Genomic DNA, 9,987 nt, shown 5'->3' on the forward strand with positions numbered 1-9,987 from the left:
TAAAATATATTCCCGGAGAACCTCTTTTACTGTAAATCCACACCTGGATAGAGTTACACAAAATATTTCATACAATTTTATTACAAACAATGAATGACTTATAATTCAGTTTATGGAGTATAAATATGAATGATTATGATGTTTAAGTACTCTAAAAATGTAAAAAACCACTAATATATACTGTATATATATATATATGTATATTTGAAATAACAAAGCTTATATCATGATATCCTATATAAAATAAATTCTCTTTAGTAATTTACATCTCTAAAAAGAAATTAAAGTACAGTTGACAAGAAATACAGTAACAGTGCACTACAAACCAACTGGTTGATCACATTAATCAGACAGAGAGCAGGTGACATAAAACACATCAGAAATAAAGGAACTAAGATACATGTAGATTGGATATTTTTTGTACAACAATAAATAAAATGTGGTTGAGTATATAAAATAAGCCACTGTTACAGCATAACACATTCACACCCACAATCACTCACATTCACACACATGACTGGAGGCAACAAACAGAATACAGAAACTCTCAATATGTCTTATGACACAAGGTAAATTAGCTATATAGTGCAATATGAATGCCCTTTGTCAGTACAGTATTTGATGACTTGGATGTAAACTGCTACAAGTAGTCTTCATAAGTAAGGGATGTGTAAATTTTTCTATACCATTGATAACATGTGAAGTAAATTGAGGAGAAACTGCCAAATTTGACCTATAGGCAGCAGTGGAACTTTAACAGATAAGTTTTTAAATTTAATGAGGATACAACTTATAACAAGAACTTTCTGTGTTATTTTCATATCCAGTGTGAAGAATAAACTGCATAAATGTAACAGATATCCTTGTATTCCACTTGCATTTAAATTAATGTACAACAGTACTGGTCATCAGAATGCTGTAGAATATGGCAGCTCCTTATGCAGTATTTCAGAGTGCATGGTCATTTCAGCCATGCATTTTGAGAAATAAACAATAATCTGTTAAGCAAACTTCATGATTTATGATTTTATTACCAATTTGTATCAGAGAAGCTGAAATGAGCTGACATCCCAATCACTTTGTGCACAGGCAGGCAAACAATAAAAAGTGAATGGAGGTTGCATCCACCTCCCAGTTGTATGTGATATAATTATTTTTAATATTTTTCAGAAGACATGATATCCCATGGGAACTATGAGAGTTTCACAAGTGAGAAATACTGAGTTTGTTGTCTCGCGTGTTGTAGCTGAAGCAGGGGGGAGGGGGAATGGAAAATAAAAATATGAGAAAAAAACATGATTTTATGTTTGTTCTGATACATTTCTTTTCTTGTTCATGGTCAAGCAGTTGTGGTGCATTTAAAAGATAATAAAATTAAGTAAATAAAAAGGGTAAAGGTGGAGGCAATGAGGCACTTTGCTGTGGTGCTCACCACTGTAACTTAGGCCGTTGAACCTATTGGGCTATTCTCTCATCTTGGGATACAAAGCTACTGTAACATCCAGGTTACCAAAATTAAATCCCCTAGGTACTCATTTACCCTCCAGTTCACAAAAAGAAGATGGATATCTGAATCAAATGATGCCAACTGCCTACACCAGGATTTGAATTCTGGGGTTAACAGGTAAGCAGCTTTGTACCAAGTGATGCTAACCACTTGGCTATTGCAGTGTTAGCAAATTTTGCACAATACTGAAAACTGGATATATTTCATTTGTGATGACAGTGAAAAAATTAAGTGTTCCTGTACCTGAATGACTGGTTATTTTCAATTCACCATGGTACTGTTAATATGTTGTTGTTGCTTAATGCCAGTCTGTCTGGCTAAGCTGACCTGTTTACCACAGGTAAGAACTGCTTCTGTGCGGCTGTACACAGTACAGTGCTGTACAGTATATACACTATAGGGATACAGCACCCCCCTGAGGCAAACAATGCCTTGCCAGGTTCTGACCATGGTCTTTCCCCATGTCAAAGTGCTGGGAAATACTGTATGAGGTTTGGCTCCCAAATGGACGTTACAGCTGCTCCACCCACACTGCACAGCACCACCATATGAAGGCTCCTCGTCAGTGCTTACTTCTAATATGTAGAGAAAATAATGTCAAACCCAGAATACTCATGAAATGGGAGTAAACCATACCTTACTTGCTTCCAGCCCTTAATTTAATCAAAGACTATGTTGGGTGGCATTCATATGCGATGTGACAAAGGCAGCCCTCTGGCTCTTAACTCCAAGACTGATAACATGGCAAACAGGATCAATATGTACAACTTGGAAGTAATCACAGTACTACAATGCTCAAGTTCATAACATAATCCATTTTCTACTACCGAGATATTTTAATGGCTAATACTAAAAGAAAATTTCTGGAAACAGGTTTGTGGCAGAGCCTATGCCATACAACATGTGAAATGTTACCGGCCTACAGAAAAATTTACAGAACCAATGGCTACCGTACTATCACCCTAACCACCATGAATTTTTAAAACTTCCTAGCGTTGCTTGCTTATCTTTTGCTTAAGACTTCAAAATGTTCCACTCTAAAGATGGCATTGTTGATCGTTAAAACTTAATTAAAGAAAATAAATCTTTTACTTGATGACAGTCTGTGCTGATGCAATTACAGTACAATATATACAAATAGCTAGAAATTATCCAAATTCAGCACAATTTATTATAATGTACAAGCAGAAATGAACACATGAGAAAAGGGATCAGTAAGAATATAATCTGGAGTAGATAAATTCCAGGAATATTTACAAAAGAGGGAATTTAACGGGGCTACAAAATATAGAAAAAGTGAATAAACCTGCAGCTGGGCTATTATTTTCATTACCTGTACATGTGAAGCATGGTACATTATCAACTTACTCACTGCTCTAAGCCCACAAATGTATACTTTTTGCTGCCCAACTCCAGCTAATGATACTCGGCTACAGGAAACCTACTAGTGAGTAAAAGGTTAACGAAAATGACAAACAGTGTGAACAACAGAGGACTTCAAAGTACATAAGACAGTGCAAATGTACTTGTAGCTTCGCTAATACCAGGATAACTTCAATATGATAGAAAGAGAGAGAGAGAGATTACTGCATTCCCTAAAAGTGTCTGTGGAAGCAAAACCCTTTAAATATTAATCTGGTTTGACTCTGTACTGTCATCTCTTGTGATACAAAGGTCAAGTGTAGTTCATAATATTCTCAGTATGTCCAGGAAGAGATTTTTCACTCTGTGTCACTCACATTCCAGTATGGCAACCAGAGCAGGGTGAGCCTTCTGTATATGTTCCCATTCAATATCTGGGAAAAAAGAAAACAAACTATCCATCCATCCATCATCCAATCCTATGCCATCCCATGAGAAGCATAGAAGCCCAGGGCTAGGCAAGTTGGTCCTGACATTTAAGATGAAAATGGCTAGTCTCGCTCATCCCTGAGTGGTATTACGTGAGCAATAAACCCCAACCACCCTTTGGATATAAGCCGACACAGCCTCAATCCAATTGGAGAGCCTTAATTACCCACTAAACCACCAGGTGCCATAATTTGGTTACATGGTTACCACCCAACATAGTAAATGGTTTCATGGTGTACAGGAAACTATTTGGCTTGTCAGTCTGTGTAGAGTCACCCATAGGCAGAGGGAAGAGGAAAGAGCAAAGGAAAGAAAGACTGATGCATTAAAATAAATTAAGTCCTCCTCACACCACATTTTGGCTAGACTTGGATAGTATGGTAAAGGAGAGATGATTCAGCTGATAATGTATGGCTAAATGATGTCATCCAAAGACAGAGGCATTGGATGATACAATATTTCCAATAGGGAAGAACTGAACTGGATAATGGATTCCTTGGGTCAGGTATCACAGACCATATGGAACCAACTCAAAGCAAAGACACATGACAAGCATTGAAACAAACAGGGATGGATGAAAAAAAAAAAAAGACAAAAAAAGATACAGTAAAAGCACAAATAAAAAAAAAGTACAGTATGACTGTGCAGATAAGCTAGATATGGGAAAAAAAAAAAAACAATAAAAGGAAAGAAAGAATAGAACTGTCATATAAAAGATCTATATGAGTTAAAAACAAAGTGACATAGGATATGATCTCAGGCTTGTATGCTTCCAACACAAGAGAACTCACCCTCTACAATGGTAGTATTCTTCTGGTGCCATAAGAAACTTAGATGAGAAAAAAAAAAGTTGAAGAAACACTTGATCGGCTAGCCCACCTGAGGGGATGCTGCACCAATCTTTTTCTCTCTATAATCTCCCTGTACAAGAAGAGCTCATATTCAAAAGAATGGCTGAGTCACACGAAACAGATAATCAGATGTGAATGGGTGAGTTTAGCAAACTGGCTCTCTCAGTGTTTAAAAGACTTTAGCTACATGAAGGCTGGTCTCTCTTCAGCCCACACATGCTGATATAGCTCTTTTCATTCCCCTCTAGTATGTTCTGAAGGTACACAGGAATTTTCAGTTTAATAGCATTCCTCCTCAGATGCTGTAAGAAACTTCAGAAGGGTATGGTGATCAAAAAGTGCAATTATCACTACAGCTTCTACACCAAAGATTTAATTATGTTGTCTACCAAAAATGAACACCATAAAAAAAAAAGGGGGGGGGGGGGCTGATGGAGAGTACTTCTAGCCCATTTCCTCTAAGCTAAATATAATCATCTGATAGTATCAAGGATAAAGATATCATTAGTGATGAAGTCAATAAGACTACTTAACTGTCTATTTATATGCAGTACAGTATTTCACAGGCCTGGAGCTCTCTCTCAAGTAATTTCAACAACTCTGTAGTTACATTCTTCCAAAACTTGTCACAAAATACAACCTTCCAAGACTAATCACAAAATCTGATTTAAATACTTCTTAAAATTTTATCCTCTACAGAATCGGGTACCATATGCAGTAATTTTCCGTTATTATTATTATTATTAGTGTTGTTGTTATTATTATTATTATTATTATTATTATTATTATTATTACTTATTATTATTATTGTTAATATCTACAGGTTAAGCACAGGCCACCTGCTTTTCCTGATACACATTGAACATGAAACTTACAGAGAACATACAGTGGGTTTAAAATTCCTGTATAAACTTGCCGGGACATTCTGCTGTATGTTCTTCACACTCAGGAACTTTTGTCACTTTCCTTCAGATGCATCATATCAGTTAATCACCTGTGGCCTGAGAAACATATTAAGCCTCTCTCAGTCAAAACTGATCAGTTAGAAGTAGAAGATTAAGCAAATTATGCCCTGAACTGTACCTTTGGTTGATGAGCTGCCTCTTTTATGAGCTTAAACAAGCTTCTGTTCTACCAGAAAAATATTTTTCCCACTACTGAAAGATCACAAAGTATCTGCCCATAGATGATTTGAAAAATCTATGCTATACAGTATCTAGTCTAAATTTTTCATTCCGGCCACTGTGGAGGTACGGTTGTGTGGTGACAGCACCTTAACAAACATGGCCATGGTATACTGTGGTAACACTGGGCATTAATTACACTTGCTTAGAGCCCAAAAATTAAGCTTCAGGTCTGGGCTGTGCTAACTTTCATCTTAAAGATATGGGTAAAATGACGTCCTTTTCCTAACCTTTGTAAATGAATACCAATCAACACTGGATTCCACGAAGGTAGAAGCAATAACAGTTAATAATGCACATTGGATGGAGTGCTTCACAGACAGTTTAGACATATAATATGGTAAATGAAATCTCATAGTGCTCAGCAGTCCTACTACAAAAGAAAAATGTGTTCATAATACTGTATTTATATCTATACTGGAACAAGGTTTTCTTGTTTTCTTAAACCAAAACTTTAAGATAAATGTTAAGCAACAATCTTTTTCTTGAATATAAATGCTGTTAAACTGTTATTTTCTATAGACCAACAATTTCACACAGGTAAGATACATTTTTTTTGGGAGGGAGGGGGGCATTACTACCTGGTATAAGATGCTCATCAACTAAGCATTCCTGTCATCAGAATGAATGTAATGGAAGTAACTTTTTTTTTTTTTTTAACAGAATACTAGTACATTATACAAAACTGCATTCTGAGTCAGGACCCATACAGCTCACAAACATCACACTTCACACACTCCTTGAGTACTTATGGCTAAGTTTGATTATTTTCACAAATATACCTATTTACAAAAAAATAAACTATAAAACTGTTGATTCTCAACTCTTCAGCATACATTTCATACAATAAAACTCCAGCAGCTACAGTTGAAGAGTCATATCCTGTACTGCAAAGAGATACAGTTAAAAAATATGAAAGGTTGCTGGCTGAAAAAACTATATGAAGAGATGCACAGTGGGCATGCAAGGCAGCTCATCTTACTATGAGTGAGGTGGATATCATCTTTAGGGTGATGGGATGTTAGAAGGGTAGTGGAATATGATGCAGGGGTGACAGGATGTTTGAATGGTGATGGGGTATGAGGCTGGGGTGACAAGGTGTTACAAGGGTGATAGGGTGTGATGCAGGGGTGACAGGATATTAGAAGGATGATGGGGTGTGAGGCTGGGGTGACAAGGTATTAGGTGGGTGATGGGGTGTGAGGCTTGGGTGACAGGATGTTAGAAGGGTGATGGGGTGTGAGGCTGGGGTGATGGGAGTCTACAATAACCTCAGAACTCTCCCTACCCAAGCTCTTGCTTCATCATCATCCAGGTAACTACCCTTATCATTTGCATGCTAAATATCTCTTACCTATTTAAGCATTATTGTTGATCAATAGTATTTATGGAGCTTCTGTAGTGCTCCAATACATTTGGGATGGTGTTGGAGGGCAGTTATATTGGGTTTAAAAGGGGATTTAGCCTGGAGGTTGGGATCCAATACCCCTTCAACATACTGTACCAGCACTTTGAAGCACCACATTTGACGGAAGGCCAATTACTGTACTGGAAAAAATTGTACATATACAGTATCAGCAAACTGTACTACAGGGTACATTTTAATTCTTAAATGGAAACTACTACTTCATATAAAATACAATATTAACATTTTCTGACATGCACAGATTCTTTTGCTATTGTTGTGGATTAGCAATAAGTCTCCATGGCACACAGGGTAAAAGAATGAAATATAGCAGACCAGCAGTCCAAGTATCTCTGCCCATTCAGTTGGCTATAAAACAATACTCACACAATTAACATTTTGTCAAAGGTGTCAGCATGCTTTACAGAGTGTGGAGAAGAAATGACCTGTGAGAGTAATCTGATGCATACAGTACATACTGAGTAAAAAATGAGATGGATAACTATGAATAAAAAGATGTTTTGAATGAGAAAAGTTGTAACATACTGGCTAGCATGGTGGGGTGGAGGCAAATAAGGGAAAAATAGTGAACAACAGTCCTGAGATGGATTCCCTAAAATTAAGGAAAAGCTGCACCATACACACAAGTACTGCATCAGTAAGAAATATGCTTCTTCTAAGCTACTAAATTTCACATGGAAATAACCACAGCATGACTGCCAGTGACTTACCTTGTATACATAAATGTATTTTTAAGATGTAAATAATTAATGTATGTCACTAAGACCAACCACATTAACAGTTCAGTGTCACTGTATACTGTGCAAGAATGAACTGTCTTTTTATGAGTGCATTATAACCTTGAAGAAGAGCTGAGTACTCTACAAAGACTTGAACACCAGACAGAGAAGGGGTGAGTACTGTAAGAGTAGATAAAGTCGACACAGATACATTAGCTGGACAACAGACAGCACACAAAAGCCAACCAGCATTAGTACTACTGACAAAGTCAAAAGACAGTTAAAGGCTTAACTTTTTTCCTACTAATAATACAATATTTTTATACACATAGTACAAAACTGGTTATCCATTGGACATACTGTACTTATAATCCACAGTGAAGTACTGGTATATTAAAACATCATGGTGATGTTCTATGCTAGAAGTGTCAACACTAAAACAAATGTATATGATAAATGAATTAATGAAAAAAAAATCATAAAATGCTCATCATGTTTAAAACAATGAATTCCAAATTCTAAATACAACTAGACAATTTTACCACATTATTACCATGAGGGATGGTAGCTAACTTGGTCACTTAGATTTGGTAACTTTAACAAAATAATACTATGAACGATGGTAGCTTGGTCACTTAGATTTGATGATACAGTACATACATACATATATATATATATATATATATATATACTGTATATATATATAATCATTCATCATCATCCAGACCATATATATATATATATATATATATATATATATATATATAGATGTACAGGTATACTCAATCCTCATAAATCGCGGCAATTTGGGTCTGGACCACTGCCGTGATTTACGAATTCCGTGATTTATGAATAATAACTTATGTGAAAAATTAATTTGGGTCTAGACTTTGGCCAATCCACCCCCACAGCACCCAACCTACACCTATCTAAGCACCATCAAACACAAACATACAAAGTTAGGAATATTCAGTGCATGTATTAAATAGAAATAAGCCATGTTAAGGGATCTCACCTTAATTCTATGACGAAATTGCTTAAGTGAATGGAGTGGGGTGGTGTTGGGAAGAACTTAGAACCTCTCAGCACTTGTTCTTCCCAAACTTTTTCGCCAGCTTTGAAAACTTCTCTCCTTTCTCAACACTATGAATGAGCTCCTAAAGTTAACTGTACAACAACGGCGGCAGCTTCTTGACGCCATACCGCTTAGAGCGCTTCATCGGGAGGTCGGGAGGGGCCATGGCAGGTAGGAGGCGGGGGGGAAGTTGCACAAAAAAGGCAGGTAGCTCTCGTACTCCACAGTGATGGTCTGTAGTGTGAGGACTGGTGGGACAACAACAACAACATGGCGGCATTAGTATGCACACATGCCATCAGGGACGCGCTGTGATTCGTTGTTGGGTCGTGATTTTCAGTTTGAATGCCGTGGTCTATGGTTCTCCTTGGAAAAGGCCCACTTGGGTGCCTAGGTCCGTGATTTTCCTGACTTAAACAGTGATTTAGGGTTGCCGGCAGTCTGGCGGCCACATAGCCGAGATTTACGAATACTGTGATTTATGAACAAGCGATTTACGAGGATTGAGTGTGTATATATTTACAGCTATATATTTATATATCATTTGTCATCATCATCTGGAACATATATATATATATATATATATATATAGTAGGAACTCATAGTACATGAGTTCAGAGTATGAGATCCTCATTGTACGCAAGGACCTATTTTTTTCCGAATTTTAGTGTATTTTTTAATAGTACGCGAATTGAACTCGTTGTAGGCGAGAGGGCAGCGAAGAGTGGCCCAAATCCGGGGTTTACCCTGAGCACAAGACATTGCCACCCTAAGAAACACCAACCACCAGTGATGGAGAGTAGAGACTTGTCGATGATGGAGCTCAGTCGGGTACTGTGTGCCCTAGATAAATTCAAGGAAGAAGTCAAGAACATCGAACACTGTCAGTTGCAAATGGAGGAAGTGATGACTTCATTTTGAAGGGTTTATGAACGAAGTGAGTGCATTAGCTAGTGAAAGTGTCGAAAGTGCTGGTGACGAGAGTGGTTTGTCAGGTGGAGTGGTGGGTGGTGCAGGTGCATGCTAGGGTTGCGAGAAAATTCGCCATCAGACAATAATTAACTTGTTTCTTCCTCGCTGTAGTCACCTTTGAATACATATTCTAGCATCACCCACAGCTGTCTTCATTAATGACGGCGAAATGTCTTGTTATTGTTGTGATGGCGAATTGACCTGACGGCGAATTCTCCTGAAACTCATGCTAGGTGCCTCACCCTGCCTTGGATCCCTTTCTTACCTCCATTAAGCCTGTTGTCCTCTTGGGTTAAGGTGAGCAGCCATACTCTTGTTGGTTTAGTTAAGACATATCCTTGTTGATTTAGTAAAGCCATAATCTTGTTAGTTTATTTTATCTTAGGTAATATGTCTTAGATG

Source organism: Coenobita brevimanus, chromosome 63 (assembly GCF_032717465.1).
Source record: "Coenobita brevimanus isolate Jiangsu-jjx chromosome 63, ASM3271746v2, whole genome shotgun sequence".
In the NCBI taxonomy this organism is placed as follows: Eukaryota; Metazoa; Arthropoda; class Malacostraca; order Decapoda; family Coenobitidae; genus Coenobita; species Coenobita brevimanus.